The sequence below is a fragment of the Hemiscyllium ocellatum genome, chromosome 35 (genome assembly GCF_020745735.1).
Source record: "Hemiscyllium ocellatum isolate sHemOce1 chromosome 35, sHemOce1.pat.X.cur, whole genome shotgun sequence".
Taxonomy (NCBI): Eukaryota; Metazoa; Chordata; class Chondrichthyes; order Orectolobiformes; family Hemiscylliidae; genus Hemiscyllium; species Hemiscyllium ocellatum.
Genome location: NC_083435.1, coordinates 23,746,253 through 23,761,730, shown reverse-complemented (window position 1 = coordinate 23,761,730; position 15,478 = coordinate 23,746,253). Strand labels below are relative to the sequence as shown.

General features: G+C 51.6%; 1 protein-coding gene and 1 pseudogene across 2 annotated transcripts in view; one reads left to right on the top strand and one right to left on the bottom strand.

Annotated features, from left to right (window-relative positions):
* The window catches only part of LOC132832819 (discoidin domain-containing receptor 2-like), a 242,759-nt gene that overhangs the window by 40,985 nt on the left and 186,296 nt on the right, over positions 1 to 15,478 (top strand). The gene's annotated exons all lie outside the window — the stretch shown is intronic.
* LOC132833002 (5S ribosomal RNA) lies at positions 11,230 to 11,348 on the bottom strand (annotated as a pseudogene).

Sequence of the window (15,478 nt, the reverse complement as noted above, 5' to 3'; positions counted from 1 at the left end):
TTCAGCCCATTCAATTAAAAGAGCCATTCCTTTAGTTGAACTCACTACTCTTCCCCAGCCCATAATGATATCGAACATGTTATGTCACGCATCATGAGTTACATGATCTACCTATTATCAACAAACCTGAATGAAATGCAGACTTTTCCCACCCTCATTCCTCACGAAGGGCTCTTGCCCGAAACGTTGATTTTACCTGCTCCTCGGTTGCTGCCTGACCTGCTGTGCTTTTCCAGCAACACTCTGAAGGAGGGTTACAGGGACCCGAAATGTTAACTCTGCTTTCTGTCTCTGCACAGACGCTGCCAGACCTGCTGGGTTCCTCCAGCCAATTCTGATTTTGGTCCCGATTTCCCCTATCCGCAGTTCTCTTTGTTTCCTGTCTTAGGAAATATTTCTTCCAACTTTCTAACCCCCTGTCCTTCCAAGACAGCCGCTTGCTGAAATGGAGAATTGCAGCGTCGCCTGAACTGTGCTCAGGACCCAGGCGCCTGGACCATTTATCCAGAGGAATTGGTGAAAATCCCATGGTGGAATTTGAGGAATTTAAACTCTTTCAATTTGAAAGATCTCCAATTAATAAAGTAGCATTAACAATGATGAGTATAAAGATTTTGAGGAGGGAAGTAGACAGTCCTTACTGTCTGGTTTATAGGTAATACCATACCCTTGCTTTTGATTTGCAGCTTGCTAGTTTAGTTTATTCACTCACAGGAAGTACGAGTTGGTCGCCAGGCCAGAATTAGTTGCCCATACCCCAACTGCCCTGCATGACAGCAGGCCTTGAAGTGTAGATACACCCACACTGTTAGTTAGGGGAACTCTAGAATTTGTTTTATAACCAAGTGAGGGAACAGGGATATGATTTCAACTGTTTTTGACAGCGTGTCTTTCTCTCGGAGGGGAGTCTTGCAATTAGAATCATAGAATCCCAACAGTGTGGGAGGAGGCCATTCAGTCCCTTCCCCGATTCTCTTCTGGTAACCCCGCATTTCCCACAGCTAACCCACCTAGCCTGCACATCCCTGGACACCACAGGGCCATTTAGCACAGGTCAATTTACCCTCACCTGCATACCTTCAGACAGTGGGAGGAAACCAGAGCACCCAGAGGAAACCCACCTAGACATGGGGAGAACGTGCAAATTCCACACAGACAGTTGCCCGAGGGTGGAATTGAACCCACGTCCCTGGTGCTATGAGGCAGCAGTGCTAACCACTAAGCCACCTGGTGTTGGTGGTGCACTATTGCGTCTGCTACCCTTGTCCTTTCAGACTGTAGAGGTGGTGGAAGGTGCTGTCAAAGTAGCCTTGCGAGCTCATAGAAACGTACAGCACGGAAACAGACCCTTCGGTCCAACCCGTCCATGCCAACCAGACATCCCAACCCAATCTAGTCCCATTTGCCAGCACTTGGCCCATATCCCTCCAAACCCTTCCTTTTCAATGCTGTAATTGTACCAGCCTCCACCACTTCCTCTGGCAGCTCATTTCATACATGTACCACCCTCTGTTTGAAAAAGTTGCCCCTTAGGTCCCTTTTATATCTTTCTCCTCTCATTTACAAGAGTTAATTTTGCAAATGGTACACAATGCTGTTGCTGTGCCTTAGTGTTGAAGAGAGTGAACATCGAAGATGGTTGATATGGAGCCAATCAAGCGGGGACTGCTTTGTCCTAGATGGTGTCAGGTTTCTTGAGTGTTGTTGGGGCTGCCCCCATCCAGGGCAAGTGGGGAGTATTCCATCACCGTCCTGACTTGAGCCTTGGAGATGGTGGAGGGGCTTTGGGAGGGGTCAGGGGTGAATTATCACTCACGGTTATGACAAAACTATCAAGAAGGTTCCTCACCACTGTCAAGTACCAATGAGCAGTAAATGCTACAAAAAGGAACAGAAAAAATTTGAAACATGTGCTGGCTATGGGCTGTACATTCCGGATGAAGGGCTTTTGCCCGAAACGTCGATTTTCCTGCTCCTTGGATGCTGCCTGATGTGCTGTGCTTTTCCAGCACCACTCTAGTCTAGACTCTGATTGGCAGCATCTGCCGTCTTCACTTTCGCCAATTACGTTAAATATTGTCTTTTGTAATATGCCCAGCTCCCCTCTAATAAACAAAAGCTTTCAGACAATGACAGAATGGTAGAGAATTGGGAAGGAGCTGACTCTGAGGAAGAGCAAATTAATTCATCCCGCTCGCCCTCTCTTCGTTTATAACCCTGTATCTTCCACCATCCCTGTCTGACTCCCACCTGAACTTATTCTGGGGAATCAGCTTTCAGCACCTTTTGAGCTGGAACGTTCCAGACCCCGACATATCTCTGAGCGAACCGAACAACAAAAAAAATCCACCTAATCTCTAATTTGCCTAATCTCTAAATCGCCCTTAGTGTCAGGTGCATTAGTCAGAGGGGAATGGGGCTACTCTTCGGAGGGTCGGTGTGGACTTGTTGGGCCGAAGGGCCTGTTTCCACGCTGTAGGGAATCTGATCTAATCTAATCATATCCCATCTCTACATTTTGCAACGACCGACCAGAGAAAATGGGTCGTACAATCAGTCGAAGCTTGGAAATCTCAATTAGATCACCTCTTGATCCCAAGGACAGAGCGGGATGTCATGCTTGCAACCACAGATTATGCCAGGCAATCCAATGATCTTGACCGCACTAAGTAAATGAATTGAGGACACAGGATCCAAGGGGGGAGGGGCGGGGGGGGCCACTGCATTCAGTGCGAGTCACCCACACAGAAACCAAGCAGACAGCAACGCGGGTAGGCCAACTGATCGTGCCCTGCTGGTCAATACGATCATCCTGCTCAGTAATAATGTAAGGCCCAGAACTGCGGATGCTGGAAATCTGAACAAAGGCAGGCAATTGCTGCAGAAGGGTTTTCTCTCTCTCTCTCTCTCTCTCTCCACAAACGCTGCCAGCATCGTCTGTTTTTACTTCGTCTAACCTGGCACCCTGTTCTTGCTCTCGCACCTTAGTTTTGATCCCTTTAGCCCGAAGAACTATGTCCGACTCCTTCCCGAGGACATTCAGTCGTTAGAATCCCCACGGTGTGGGAGCAGGCCATTCGGCCCAGTGAGTCCACGCCAACCCTCCAACCCAGTTCCAGCACTCCCGGTACCCCCACCCAACCACCCCCCCCCCCCCAACCCCTCCCCGGTAACCCTGCATTTCCCATGCCTAGATTAGAATGGTGTTGGAAATGCCCAGCGAGTCAGGCATCACCCGAGGAGCAGGAAAATCGACGTTTCGGGCAAAAGCCTTTCATTCCTTCATTGTTTCATTCCTAATGAAGGGCTTTTGCCCGAAATGTCAATTTTCCTGCTCCTTGGATGATGCCTGACCTGCTGGGCTTTTCCAGCACCACTCTAATCTAGACTCTGATTTCCAGCATCTGTAGTCCTCACTATTTCCCATGGCTAACCCACCTAACCTGCATACTTTCAGCAATTTAACATGGCCAATTCTGGTCTCCTTCCTCTTAGAAGGATGTTGTGAAAGGGTTCAGAAAAAATTTACAAGGATGGTGCCAGGGCTGGAGGGTTTGAGCTACAGGGAGAGGCTGAACAGGCTGGGGCTGTTTTCCCTGGAGTGTCGGAGGCTGAGGGGTGACCTTATAGAGGTTTACAAAATCATGAGGGGTATGGATAGGGTAAATAGACAAGGTCTTTTTCCTGGGGTCGGGGAGTCTAGAACTAGAGGGCATAGGTTTAGGGTGAGAGGAGAAAGATTTAAAAGGGTCCTAAGGGGCAAATCTTTCATGCAGAGGGTGATGTGTGTATGGAATGAGTTGCCAGAGGAAGTGATGGAGGCTGGTACAATTACAGCATTTAAAAGGTATCTGAATAGGAAGGGTTTGGAGGGATATGGGCCAAGTGCTGGCAAATGAGACTAGATTAGGTTGGGATATCTGGTCGGCATGGACAAGTTGGACTGAAAGGTCTGTCTCCGTGCTCTATGACTCTAATTCATCCGGCTTGCAAATCTTTGGACTGTGGGAGGAAACCAGAGCACCCAGGGGGAACCCACGCAGAGAACATGCAAACTCCACACGGACAGCCACCTGACAGTGGATTTGAACCCAGGTCCCTTCCACCATGAGGCAGCAGTGCTAACCACTGAGCCACCATGCCACCCCACTGTGGCCTTAGTGACTTCATGAGGCAGAGAATTCCTCTGGCTCACCGTCTCTGTGTGAAGAGAATTCTCCTCATCGTCTCAGCCCAAACAGGCCTCCAATGTCTCCTTACACAGTGATCCTCTGGTTCCGAACTCCCAGGTCATTGGGAAACATCCTTCCTATGTTCACCCTGCCTGATCCTGTTAGAATTTTGCGGGTTTCTGCGAGATATTCCCCCATCCCCTCGTCCTTCGAAACCCCCCCACCCCCAGTGAATATCGCGCTGACTGCTCCAATCTCTCTTCATACGTCAAGACCTGGCATCCCAAGAGAAACTGGGTCCGGCCGCATTGGGATATACATCCGTGGAGAGTGCGGAGGAAGTGAGTGATGAGATAGCCAAGTACTGTGGACGGTGAGGTGGATAATGGTGAACTTCAAAGTCAATTTGTGTAATGTGCTGACACCAGGCAGATAAAATATAATGCAGAGGAGTGTAAAGTGATTGATTTTGATAGGAAGAATGCACAGAGAGAGAGAGAGAGAGAGAGAGAGAGACAATCTCAAGGGTACAAGGTGAAAGGGTACAGACGGATCTGTATGCATAAGTAATTGAAGAGAGCAGAACAGATTGGGAGTGCAGTTAATAAGACGTGCAGCATCCTTTCTCAGTAGCAGTTTGAAGTAAGTTACATTGAACTGGAATAGATCACTGGTTTGAGCTGAACTGGAGCACTGCGCCCCATTCTGGGTCCCAGTCTGTGGGGATTGGAGATGGCACGGAAAATATCCCTGAGAAATGCTCCAAGAATGAGGAACTTCGGATATGTAGGTAACTTAGAGAAAGTGGAGCTGTCTTCTTTGGAGAAGGGAAGACGCTATTGGATGGTGATGGCTAGCATGAGGGGACCTAGCTTTATACTGAAGGGTGTTAGATATAGGACAGATGTCAGAGGTAGTTTCTTTACTCAGAGAGTGGGCAGGGTGTGGAACGTCCTGCCTGCAACTGCAGTAGACTCGCCTACTTTAAGGCCATTTGAATGAACATTGGATAAATATATGGGTGATCACCTACAGTGTGGAAACAGGCCCTTCGGCCCAACAAGTCCACACTGACCCCCCCCCCCCCCCCCCCCCCCCCCCCGCCACCGGCAAAGAGAAACTCACCCAGACCTATTCCCCTACCCTATTATCCTACATTTACTCCTGACCCTAACCCTACACATCCCTGAACACTACAGGCAGTTTAGCGTGGCTAATTCACCCTAACCTGCACGTCCAGTGTAGTGAAGATGGGCTTCAGGTCGGTGTGACATCGAGGGCCGAAGGGCCTGTACTGCGCTGTGTGGTTCGATGTTCTATGGTGGTAGAGTGAGCAGTGAAGAAGGTTATGTAAGTGTACAGCGGGATCTTGATCAGCTGGGCCAAGGAATGGCAAATGGAGGTTAATGCAGAGAAATGTGAGGTGTTGCATTTGGTGAGATAAACCAGTTAATCTGTTACCCAGTTAATAGTAGGGCCCTGGGGAGTGTTGTTGAACAGGGAGAATTAGGGGTGCAGATACATAGTTCCTTGAAAGTGGCGTTGCAGGTAGACAGTTGGAGAAGGTGTTTAGTATCCTTGCCTTCATCGGTCAGAGCATTGAGTACAGGAGGTCACATTGCTAGCTGGAGAAGGTATTGGCAAGGCTACATTTGGGGTATTGCATACAATTCTGGTCACCCTGCTATTAGAAACAATGTTATTAAATTGTTTTTTATTACTAAATATTTACAAGGATATTATTGAGACTGCAAGGTTTGAGTTATCAGGAGAGACTGAATAGTCTGGGGGTTTTTTTCCCCGGGACATAGGAGGTTGAGGGGACATTGTAGGTTTTTACAAAGTCATGAGAGTGTGGGAAAGGTAAGTGGCCAAGGTCTTTTCCCCAGGGTAGGGGAGTCCAAACCTAGAGGGCATAGGTTTACAGTGAGAGGGCAAAGATTTAAAAGGGACTGAGGGGGCAACTTTTTCATGCAGAGGGTGGTACGTGTGTGGAACGAGCTGCCAGAGGAAGTGGTGGAGGCTGGTACAATTGCAACATTCAAAAGATGTTGGGACTGTTACATGGATAAGAAAGGTTTAGAGGGTATGGGCTGGTAAATGGGGTTAGTTTGGTTTGGGAAGCCCAGTCAGCATGGACGGGTTAGGCTGAAGGGCCTGTTTCCGTGCTGCGTGACTCCAAGAGGGGGTCGGTTTGATTGAAGGATTCAAAACGACATGGGTAAAAAGTAATTCGGGAGAAATAACTCTCCCATTAGTGGAAAGATCAATAACCGAAGGGCAGAGATTTTTCAAGTAATTACCGAAAGTTGCTCTGGCAACTTGGGGAGATGTTTGTTCACGCAGCGAGTGGCTGGGATCTGGAATGCACTGCCTGGGTACACGGTGAGTTGTTTTGAAACATGTGGCCGTGGGGCTGTTAGAAGTGGAGCAAACAGTGGAGCGTGGTGCTGCTCTGCAAGATCTCACCTGCTCCTGCTCAGGGGATAAACGTTCCGAGAGTAATTAAAACCAGGACATGCCCAAGCTAGCCCCATTCACCTCTGCTCCGTGTGGGAGCTTCGGAATCTCCGCAGGAAATTGCTCGGCGGCATTTGAATTCCGGAATGTGTTTTTGAAATGCATGTTCCCCAGCCTGCCTCCACACGCCCGCTATGCGCCGAAACGTCTGTGTACCTGGGACTGCCGTGTACGGTGGCAGAAAGGGTTTCTTGTGTGCTGGACTGGTACAGGAGGAAGGAAGATGGGCCAGCATTTGCGCAGAGCCTGACACAGTCTCAGGACTGAGTGCTTCATGGCCAGTGGAGTGCATTGCGGAGAAGTTTGATGGGAGAGGTGCAAAACATTGTGAACAAGGACAGGTTGGAGAGAGAGAGAGAGAGAGAGAGAGACAGTTGTTCCCCTTAGTTAAACTGGAGGGGCATTATTTTAACGTTAAAAATCACACAACACCAGGTTATAGTCCAACAGGTTTATTTGGAAGCACTAGCTTTCAGAGCGCTGCTCCTTCATCAGGTGGGTGAGGAGTATAAGATCGTAAGACACAGAATTTATGGCAAAGGTTTACAGTGTGATGTAACTGAAATTATACATTGAAAAAGACCTCCAAATCATTTTAAAGTGGTAGGCAGAAGGTTGAGAGGGGATTGGAACAGAATTAGCTTCATTCTCACGCTCACCGATGAGCTTGCAGAGAAAAGTTTCCAACTCGCCGCTGACAGTACCATCTCAGGTATAAGGTACCTGCGTGCAGATTCTTCAGTGCAAGTTCTTAGGGGGAAAACAAATTTAGAAAAATAAAGAAATAAGAAATCCAGCGTTGTAGATCGCAGGAATAAATTAGATCAATAGATAAAGGAAAGTCCTTCAACCTACCGCACGCCTGCACCAAGCCTCCAGTCCGCACCGGGCCTGACTCCAGTCTGCACTGGGCCTGACTCCAGTCCGCACCGGGCCTGACTCCAGTCTGCACTGGGCCTGACTCCAGTCCGCACCGGGCCTGACTCCAGTCTGCACTGGGCCTGACTCCAGTCCGCACCGGGCCTTGACTCCAGTCCACACTGGGCCTCACTCCAGTCCGCACCGGGCCTGACTCCAGTCCGCACCGGGCCTGACTCCAGTCCACCCCGGGCCTGACTCCAGTCCGTGTGGGCCTTGACCCCAGTCCACACCGGGCCTGACTCCAGTCCACACCGGGCCTGACTCCAGTCCACACCGGGCCTTGACTCCAGTCCACACTGGGCCTCACTCCAGTCCGCACTGGGCCTTACTCCAGTCCGCACCGGGCCTGACTCCAGTCCACACCGGGCCTGACTCCAGTTCCACACTGGGCCTGACTCCAGTCCACACCGGGCCTGACTCCAGTCCGCACCAGGCCTGACTCCAGTTCCACACCGGGCCTGACTCCAGTCCGTGTGGGCCTTGACCCCAGTCCACACCGGGCCTGACTCCAGTTCCACACTAGGCCTTACTCCAGTCCGTGTGGGCCTTGACCCCAGTCCGCACCGGGCCTTGACTCCAGTCCACACTAGGCCTTACTCCAGTCCGCACCGGGCCTGACTCCAGTCCGCACCGGGCCTCACTCCAGTCCGCACCGGGCCTGACTCCAGTCCACACCAGGCCTGACTCCAGTCCACACCGGGCCTGACTCCAGTCCGCACCGGGCCTGACTCCAGTTCCACACCGGGCCTGACTCCAGTCCACACCGGGCCTGACTCCAGTCCACACCGGGCCTGACTCCAGTCCGCGCCGGGCCTTGACCCCAGTCCGCACCGGGCCTCACTCCAGTCTGCACCGGGCCTGACTCCAGTCCACACCGGGCCTGACTCCAGTCCACACCGGGCCTGACTCCAGTCCGCACCGGGCCTGACTCCAGTCCACACTGGGCCTGACTCCAGTCCGCACCGGGCCTGATTCCAGTTCACACCAGGCCTCACTCCAGTCCACACTGGGCCTGACTCCAGACAACACCGGGCCTCACTCCAGTCCAGACAGGGCCTGATTCCAGTTCACACCGGGCCTGACTCCAGTCCGCACCGGGCCTGACTCCAGTCCGCACCGGGCCTGACTCCAGTCCAGACAGGGCCTTGACTCCAGTTCCACACCGGGCCTGACTCCAGTCCGCACCGGGCCTGACTCCAGTCCACACCGGGCCTGACTCCAGTCCACACCGGCCTGACTCCAGCCTGCACCGGGCCTGACTCCAATCCGCACCGGGCCTGACTCCAGTCCACACCGGGCCTGACTCCAGTCCGCGCCGGGCCTTGACCCCAGTCCGCACCGGGCCTCACTCCAGTCCGCACCGGGCCTCACTCCAGTCTGCACCGGGCCTGACTCCAGTCCGCATTGGGCCTCACTCCAGTCCGCACCGGGCCTTACTCCAGTCCGCACCGGGCCTTACTCCAGTCCACACCGGGCCTGCTCCAGTTCCACACCAGGCCTGACTCCAGTCCGCATTGGGCCTCACTCCAGTCCACACCCGGCCTCACTCCAGTCCGCACCGGGCCTTACTCCAGTCCACACAGGGCCTGACTCCAGACAACACCGGGCCTCACTCCAGTCCAGACAGGGCCTGATTCCAGTTCACACCAGGCCTGACTCCAGTCCACACCAGGCCTGACTCCAGTCCACACCGGGCCTGACTCCAGTCCGCACCGGGCCTGACTCCAGTCCACACTGGGCCTGACTCCAGTCCGCACCGGGCCTGATTCCAGTTCACACCAGGCCTCACTCCAGTCCACACTGGGCCTGACTCCAGACAACACCGGGCCTCACTCCAGTCCAGACAGGGCCTGATTCCAGTTCACACCGGGCCTGACTCCAGTCCACACCGGGCCTGACTCCAGTCCGCACCGGGCCTGACTCCAGTCCAGACAGGGCCTTGACTCCAGTTCCACACCGGGCCTGACTCCAGTCCGCACCGGGCCTGACTCCAGTCCACACCGGGCCTGACTCCAGTCCACACCGGCCTGACTCCAGCCTGCACCGGGCCTGACTCCAATCCGCACCGGGCCTGACTCCAGGGGCATGGATAGGGTAAATAGGCAAAGTCTTTTCCCTGGGGTCGGGGAGTCCAGAACTAGAGGGCATAGGTTTAGGGTGAGAGGGGAAAGATATAAAAGAGATCTAAGGGGCAACCTTTTCACGCAGATGGTGGTGTGTGTATGGAATGAGTTGCCAGAGGAAGTGGTGGAGGCTGGTACAACTGTAATATTTAAAAGGCATCTGGATGGGTATATGAATAGGAAGGGCTTGGAGGGATGTGGGCCGGGTGCTGGCAGGTGGGACTAGATTGGATTGGGATATCTGGTCAGCATGGACGAGTTGGACCGAAGGGTCTGTTTCCGTGCTGTACATCTCTAGGACTCCACCACTTCCTCTGGCAGCTCATTCCATACATGCACCACCCTCTGCGTGAAACAGTTGCCCCTTACGTCCCTTTGAAACCTTTGCCCTCTCACCTTAATCCTACGCCCTCTAGTTATGGACTCCCCATCCCAGGGAAAAGATTCACCCTATCCATGCCCCCTCATGATTTTATAAACCTCTATAAGGTCACCCCTCAGCCTCCGACGCTCCAAGGAAAACAGCCCCAGCCTGTTCAGCCTCTCCCTGTAGCTCAAACCCTCCAACCCTGGCAACATCCTTGTAAATCCTTTTCTGAACCTTTTCCAGTTTCACAACATCCAATAACAGCGAGACTAGGATTGAATGCAGTATTCCAAAACTGGCTTAAGCAATGTCGTAACATGGCCTCCCCAACCCCTATACTCAATACTCTATCCAATAAAGGAAAGCATACCAAATGCCTTCTTCACTATCCTATCTACCTGCGACTGCACTTTCAAGGAGCTATGAACCTGCACTCCAAGGTCTTTCTGTTCAGCAACACTCCCTAGGACCTTACCATGAAGTAACTGTGACGCACAGGAATGGAAAGTCATCTCCTTTCGCTGGAGATATATTGGAAAGCCAGAATGTGATCAAAAACTCTGATATGAGGTAGAAAGGGGAAGTACCCTATCTTCATTTTCTTTTTAACCTTGCGAAACCATTGGCTTGAGGCTGATGTTGACAGAGCAGTGCTGACAGCTGCTTGGGTGTTCATTCCAAACCAACATTAAGGGCTCCGTTCAGACCTGCAGCAGACTCAGACACGAAGCCAGTAATTATTTACTTTAGAGTAGAAGACAGAGGAGCAAGAGTAGGCCATTCAGCCCTTCAAAGCTGCTGAGCCGTTTGATGAGGTTAGATTAGATTCGATTCCCTACAGTGTGGAAACAGGCCCTTCAGCCCAACAAGTCCACACCGACCCTCCGAAGAGTAACCCACCCAAACCTCTTTTCCCTCTGTCTAATGCAGCGAGCACTATGGGCAATTTAGCATGGCCAATTCACCTAGCCTGCACATCTTTGAACTGGACTGTGGAAGGAAACCCACACAGACACAGGGAGAATGTGCAAACTCCACACAGACAGTCACCCGAGGCTGGAATCAAACCTGGGGCCCTGGTCCTGTGAGGCAGCAGTGCTAACCACTGAGCCACCGTGACACCCAAAGCCTACTGCCCCTGGTATTCCCAGACAGTCTCCCGTCCAAGTACCAACCAGGACCGAGTCTGCTTAGCTTCCGAGGTCAGACAAGATCAGGTGTTTTCAGACCAGTATGGCCACAACTGTTACTGTCAAAGATCACAGCCAGTCTTCTACGTCAACGCCATTTCATTGCAAGGTCCCTCTACCCTTTAATATGGAGAAACGACTCCATTTCTGTATTGAATGTAGTCGATGACTGAGACTCCGGGACAGAGAATTCCACATTTTCATGACCTTCTGAGCAAATAAATTCCTCCTCCTTTCTCCAAGGTGGATTGCCTCTTATCCTGATCTCTTCGCTCTGGACGCAACCCCTCCCCTCCCCTGTTGATCCCTGTGAGAATTGTCCCCATTTGAATGCAATTCTTTTTGTTAATCCAGTCAGGGGATGTGGGCGTCGGCTTTCCAGGCAAGCGTCTGTGGCCTGTCCCTAGTCGCCCCTTGAGAAGGTGGTGGAAAGCTGCCTCCTTGAACCGCTGCAAGTCCCTTCACCTGCCGCTCCTCCCTGGCGTGCGGTGGAGTAACGTAAAGGCAGTCTCTGTGACCCAAAATAGGCATTGAATTGTCGTTAAACGACCCAGTTGGGTCGCGTAGAATCCCTACTACAGCATGGAAACAGGCCCTTCGGCCCAACAAGTCCACACCGACTTTCCAAAGAGGAATCTGCCCCCGAACCCATTCCCCTCCCCTCCTCTCGTACTCTACATTTCCCCCTGACTGATGCACCTAACCTACACATCCCCTGAACAATTTGGCACGGCCAATCCACCCTAACCTGTACATCCTTGGACTGTGGGAGGAAAGCGGAGCACCCGGAGGAAACCCACACAGACTCAGGGAGAGTGCGCAAACTCGACACAGACAGTGGCCCGAGGCTGGAATTGAACCCGGGTCCCTGGCGCCATGAGGCAGCAGCGCTAACCAGTGAGCCACCGTGCTTGCCCACGTCCTCTGAACAAGGAGATCTGCCATGCTGACCTGGTCAGGCCTTCCTGTGATTCCAGACCCACAGCACCCTGCCACGCGGGCAGCAATAGCTAGCATTGCCAGCAGTACCCACATCCTGCGAAAGATTAAAGGAGGCCAGTTATCTGCGCTGTTGTCAGACAGGGTGAGGTGTAGTTCCAGTCACTGAATCTTCACATTTGAATCTCATCAGTGCCAGGAGCTCAGTGCAGTGGGCTCTGCCCCACGTGTTAATTTGATTGTGGGTCAGGGATTTCCTTCTCTAAAGCACGGTGGCTCAGTGGTTAGCACTGCTGCCTCACATCGTCGAGTTCGATCCCAGTGCCCAGCGACCTGCCCATGTGAAGTCTGCACCTTCTCCCCGCGCCTGCGTGTTTTTCCTCCGGTTGCCTCCCGCAGTCCAAAGATGGGCCAGGTTAGGCCATGCTAAATTGCCCACTGCGTTCAGCGACGTGTAGGTGAGGTTACATGGGTCAGCAGGAATGTATCAACAACAGGGGAGGGGAAATGGGTCTGGGTGGGTTACTCTTCCGAGGGTCGGTGTGGAGTTGTTGGGCCGAATGGCCTGTTTCCACACTGTAGGGATTCTTCAAAAAAAAAACCCAGATGGGCTTCGCAACAGGTTTTACAGCGCTGTCACGGAGACTATTTAATTTGTATTCCACCCAAAAACTGGCGGGATTTGAACCTGTTTGGAGCAATGTTCTAGGTTTCTGGATTGCCAGCCCAGTGACATATCCCCTGCGGGATACGGGGAACAGCGTTTTAGGGCTGAGATGAGGAAACGTTTCTTCACCCAGAGAGCAGCGAGTCTGCCAAAGAAGACGATTGAGGCCAACGCAGTTTCAATGAGTTAGATTTAGTTCTTCAAGCTGGAGAGATCAAAGGGAACGGGGAGAGAGTGGGAAACAGGGTATGGAGTTGGAATGTCAGTCAGGAGCACACTGACTGGTGGAACTGGCTGGAAGGGCCAAATGGCCTACTCCTGCTCCTATTTTTGTGTGCTTCTGTGGGACATTGGGTGCTGCAGGTGACAACTCAGGTGATATCGTGTATTTACTTTTGATTTCGACAGAAGCTAGGCATGTTTTGGGGCATGTTCCTTAGCAAGGGAACACAAATACCTGCTTATAATCTCTTCCAACCTTGTATAGAAGGTACAAAAGCTTAAACACACATGCCAACAATTTTAAGAACTTGCCCGTTGAATGAACCGCTCAAATTTTAAATCTAATGTTGACCTCGCTCTCTGCGCACCTTCTCTGCAGTTGTAACGGTATATCCCTCACTCTGTTCTATTAGCCTGACGCACTCTGTATGGTGTGATTTGCCTGTATTGCCGGCAAAACCGAACTTTTCACTGTGACGTGTGGCAATAATAAATCAAATGTACAGATATACGGTCAAGGGTTTGAAGTTTGCCAGTCCCATTGCCATGATTAACCACGGCGTTGGAAGAAAAACTTACGTAGCCTAGGTCAAAGCCAGAGTTGGTGTACCCAGAGGATTTGGCGTTTCGTTCAAAGCTTGGCTTTCTGGGGAACAACAGCCCTCTTGTTATAGCTTGTCAAAGGCAATAAACTGAACAAACTGGTTTGGGCTTTCCCTGAACAATCCCTTTGTTGAGTAACGGTTGAAGAAATGTCGCGGAGGGAGGGGAGGGGAATCCAGAATTGGCTCCCAGGGAAATTTCAGGTCCTCTTTATTATATTCTGGGCCAGTGTTAATGCCTTAGGCAAACGTTACCGACACACAGATTACCTGCTCATTTCTCAGCCTTGTGAGATCACATGGTACATGTTGGCTTATGACATCGGAAACTTGCCCTGACCCACCATCTGCAAATGTGGTGTCAACGTCCCATGTTGCAGGAGAGGCAACGCCGAGCGATAGGGAGAGGGATTATCACAGGCGCACCAAGACCATCAAAGACATTTGGCAAAACTCATGGCCAGAGCTTTCCAACAAGCACCAAGAAGCCGCAGGGCTGGGTGGTGAGAAGGACACTAGCCGTCAGATCCTTCATGTACGCCCGGACTGTCTGCGCCACTGCACGCTGCCCTTGAAGTGGCTGCGGGTGCGGGTGCATGGGAGCAGAGGAGGGTACAGGCTATCGTACATCTCCCTCTGGAGTGCGCCTTTGTAAAGGGAGTCTGGAGGTAGATGCAGTGGTTTGTGTCGCAGTTCATCCCGAGCAGCTCCGTGACTCCGTGCTCTAAGGGCTGTTCCCCGGGACACACACCAAGACAAACACCGACTGTGCCTGGAGGGCCGTCATCTCGGTGAAAGACGATGATCTTTGGTCTGGCAGAAACTTATCGGTCTTCCAGAGCAAGGAGTTGACCCCGACCGAGTGTTGCAGACTGGCACATCCCAAGGTCCAGTGAGGGACGCGCTGAAGCTTGGGGCAGCAGTTGCCAAGGGGCAGTGGGGAAAGACCATCATCTGGGGTCTTCCTACTGAAGGTAAATGGGGGTCCCTTCAGTTATCGGATCCTCCCGGTGCCTCGAATGTATGAAATTGTCTCTTGCATGAGTAGGAAATGCCTTTGGTTTGTTTAGGAACTGCAGGGAATGTTAAATTGCAATGATTATACAAAAAACTGTGCCGAACTGTGAATATAGATAAAGATTTTTAAAATTAATTTACTTTTACGCAATAAAACTAAAGCTCAGTCAAAGAAGGCATTTTTAAGATCTGACTTATAGAGGAGGAGAGAGACGGAGAGGTTGAGAGTGGGTAATGTAGAGCTTAGGACCCAGGCTTGACCATCAAAGATGGAGTGATTAAAACCAGGAGGCTAACATAAGATGCCAGAATTGGAGGTCAGAACTGTTTGAGTGCGTATAGAGTGCTTGAGGCCCTCCTGGCATTGTCAGAGATACTTGTTATACACTAAGTGTGAGTCTGTTGTTGTGTAGCCCACAGCTCTGGTTGGTGTAACTGCCAGTCAGGCTGTTGCAGAGCACTCCATTACCACCGATAACAGTCCCCGGAGCCCCGTGACATGGTCTGGCAACTGTATTTATAGAACACTTGAACTTAATGCCCAGCGGATTGATAGAGTTCTAATTTGGGGACTGCAGATAAGCAGACTGTGGCAGCCACTCCTCCAGATAAATTCCACCCAGTTCTCCCTGGCATTTATGTTTTTGTCAAATTCCCTGACGTGGGGTTCTGAAGCACTGATAACAGTGTGTGGCGGGAGACTGAGATTCTCACCTCGGAACGAGTGTCAGTCCCGTT